The sequence below is a fragment of the Elephantulus edwardii genome, unplaced genomic scaffold, assembly GCF_000299155.1.
Source record: "Elephantulus edwardii isolate Elephantulus edwardi_28Jun2011 unplaced genomic scaffold, EleEdw1.0 scaffold00005, whole genome shotgun sequence".
In the NCBI taxonomy this organism is placed as follows: Eukaryota; Metazoa; Chordata; class Mammalia; order Macroscelidea; family Macroscelididae; genus Elephantulus; species Elephantulus edwardii.
The window spans coordinates 11,049,893-11,053,761 of record NW_006399755.1 but is presented as its reverse complement, the minus strand read 5'-3'; positions in this window follow the sequence as shown (position 1 = coordinate 11,053,761).

The window sequence follows — 3,869 nt, the reverse complement described above, 5'->3', positions numbered from 1 at the left end:
TATTATTATTATTATTATTGCAAGGGCCTTCTTCCTCAATTTTTTATTTTCACAGAACCATTTCAGGAAATAGCATATAATCAAGAAATAATAAAGGAAGATGTTAAAGGCACACTGAAGACTCTGGCAAAAAAATAAGGCCCCAGCAATTAATAGAATACCAATTGGCCTGTCTCAGCAAATAGATTTAGCCTTGGATGTGCTCACCAGTTCATGCAAAGAAATGTAGAAGACAGTTACCTGATCAACTGAGTAGAAGGACTATGACTGGAAGGAAATCTGTATTTGTTATTATTTTCAAGAAAGGTTATCCAACAGAATATGGCAATTATCAAACAATATCATTTATACTATATAGAAGCAAAATCTTGCTAAGATTATGAATAGGCAACTAGAACAGTACACCCACAGAAAACCACCAGAATTCAAGGTGGCACCATGATATCATTGTTGACATCAGATGAATCTTGGCTGAATGCAGAAAAACCAAAAGGATGTCTATTTTTACTTTATTTGTCATGCACAGACATTTGACCATGTGAATCATAACAAATAGTGGTCAACATTGAGAAGGATGCAAATCCCAGAAAACTTAATTATACTCGTGAGAAATCTATACGAGACCAATAAGCTATTGTCTGGGAAAAAAAGCAAGAGAACACTGCATGGTTTAAAATCAAGAAAGATGTGCATTAGGTATGTGTACTTTCTCTATACCTATTCAGTATGCATGCTGAGCAAATAATTTGAGAAGCTGGACTCTATGAAGAAGAATGCGGCCATCAGGCGTGAAGGAGAACTCCTCACAACTTGCATTATGCAGCTGCCACAACCTTGTTTGCTGAAAGTAAAGAAGAATTAAAACATTTGCTACATAAGATCAAACACTAAAGCCTTGAATATGTATTACATCTCATCATCAAGAAAACAAAAGTCCTCACCAATAGGCAACATTATGAGAGAAGGAGAGAAGATTGAAATTATAAATGATTTAATCATTCTTGGATCCACAATTAAGACTATTGGTACAAACAGTCAATAAATCAAAAGACATACTGCACTGAGAAAAATAAGCTGCCAGAGACCTCTTCAAAGTTCAAAGAGCAATTATTTCAGTTTAAAGACTAAGGGACACCTGATCCCAAGATACGGTCTTGTTATTTATCTGAAAGTTGTACAGTTACTAAGGGTGACAGAAAAATTGATGCTTTTGAGTTGAGATGTTGAAGAATAATACTGAATACCCCACAGACTGACAAAAGAACAGATAAATATGTCTTGGAAGAAGTGTTACCAAGATGTTCCTTAGAGGCAAGAATGGTAAAACTCCATCTCACATTCTTTGGGCATGTTGTTAGAAGGAGCTAGTACTTACAGAAGAGCATCATGTTTAAAAAGGTGGAGTTCTGGCATACGAGAAGTAGACCCTCAGAAAGATGAATTGACACAATGACTATAACAATGGGCTCAAGTATGTTGGAGACAGTGAGGACAGCACAGGATAGGACAAAGTTCAGATATGCTGTTCATGAAATCGCTATGTGTTGCAGCTGATTTGACAGCACACAACAACAATCTATGGCATAAATAGACTTCCAAAATAACCAGAAATCCACAATTAGGAGAGGATAAAATAGATTAGTTGGGTCCTTCTAAAAATTACATTTTTGTGTACATTAAAAAAAACTATGATAGCACATTATGATTATCACAGGAGTCCAGAATTAAGGTTGCATAGTGGAGTGCATTGGGGCGGGGTGATCATATACCAAAGGAGAAGCTTGTTTTTTGCTTTTCAGGGAGAGTAGCGTACTGGGGAGAGAGAGGTAAAGAAAAAAGTGCAACAATGAATGAATGGAAATCCAGAATCTCTGTAAATGTTCATTGAAATTAATAAAATAAAAAAAAATTTAAAAAAAAAACACTTTTCCACTATGGTAAAAAGAAAGCCTACAGGCTAGGAAAAACAATTTGGTAATGACTATTTTAAAAGGGATTCGTATTTCAAATTCATGGAATACTCCAGTATGTCAACAAGAACAGATATTTCAATTACAAAATGGGCTGAAGATATGAAAGGACTCTTCACCAAAGAAGAAGGTATTCAGATGGCCAAAAAACACATGGCAATTACTAGTCACTAGAGAGATGGAAACCAAAACAAAGTGGGATATCATCTCAGCAAATTTGGTTATCATCTATCTATAACGAAATTCAGCAGGATAGCAAATGACAAAAATGGCTTAAGTTACAAAGAGATTGGAACTTTCATGAACTACTGGTGGGAATGTAAATTGGCACAACCACTAGGAAAGGCAGCCTTCTGTTTCCTCAAAAAGCTGAAATAGAACGACCATTCGCTGGAAAACACTTTAAAAAGGTCCTTTGATGTAGATTTGCCTGTTATAATACACTGTTTCAATCCTTGACTACTTCCTCCACAGACACTGATTGTGGAACCAAGCAAACAAATTCTAGATAAGATCAGTCATTGATCACGATGCTGTTTATTGGTCTAGCAGTTTTGAGGTTTTATGTTATCTTCATATTGCTGTCTAATCTGTTCTGAGGGCTGTAGTCTTTGAGCTTTATCAGTAAGTGCTCCAAGTCTTTGTTTTCAGCAAGCAAGGTTCGGTAGTCTGCATATAGTAGATTGTTAATGAGTCTTTCTCTAACCCTAAAATTGCATTCTTACCTAGTCCAGCTTTTCAGATAATTTGTTTAGCATAAAATTGAAAGAGTATACAACCCTCACACACACCTTTCCTGACTTTAAACCTTGTAATATAATTTTCTGTGCAAATGACTGCCTTGTGGTCTATGCATATATTCTGCACCTGCACAATTAAGTGTTTTGAATTCTTGTTCTTTGCAGTGTCACCTGTAATTTGTTATGATTACTGTTGTTGTTGTTAGGTGCCACTGAGTCGAGTATGACTTATAGAGACCCTATAAACAAAAGATCTGAAACCAGTTCTGTCCTGTGCCATCCTCACATTTCCTGACACACAAGAGCCCATTGTAGCAGTCACTGTGTCAATTCACCTGGTTGAGGGTCTTTCTCTCCTTCGCCGATCCTCCACCCTTCCCAACATCATGTCTCTTTCCAAGAACTAGCACCTGCTAGTAATATGTCCAAAGTATGTTAGGCAAAGCTTCATCATTCTTGCCTTCAAAGAGTACTCTGGCTGCACCCTCTCCAAGACATATCTGTTTTCTTGGCCATCCATGGGATGTTCAGTGCTCTTCTCCAACAACACAGCTCAAAGGCATCAATTCTTTTCTGTCATTCTCATTCATTGCCCAGGTCTCAGATGCATATCTAGTAGTTGGAAAGACCATAGCCTGAATCAGACTCACTTTAGTCCTCAAACTGATACCATTACTCCTCAATAATTTGGAAAGAATTTTTTTGCCAATTTTCCCACTGCAATGTGTCTCCTTATTTCCTGACTGCTTGTACCAAGGGTGTTAATTGTGGATCCAAGCAAGATGAAGCTGTTGACAGCTTCCAACTCCTCTCCATTCATTGTGACACTGCCTATTGGTCCAGTGGTAAGAATTTTTGTTTTCTTGATATTGAAATACAATCCATGCTGAAGGCTGCATTCCTTGATCTTCTGCAACAAGTGCTTCCCATCTTCCTCACTTGCAGCAAAGTTGTGTCATCTGAAAAACACAGGTTATTGATGAATATCTCTCTAATCCTGATGCCACATTACTCCTTATAGAGTCCAGCTTCTCAAATAATTTACTCAGAATAGCCTCCTATATGGATTGAAGCTCAATATCAAGAAAACAAAGATTCTCACCACTGGGCCAATTGGCAGCATCAGTATGGATGGTGAAGAGATTGAGATAGTTAACAG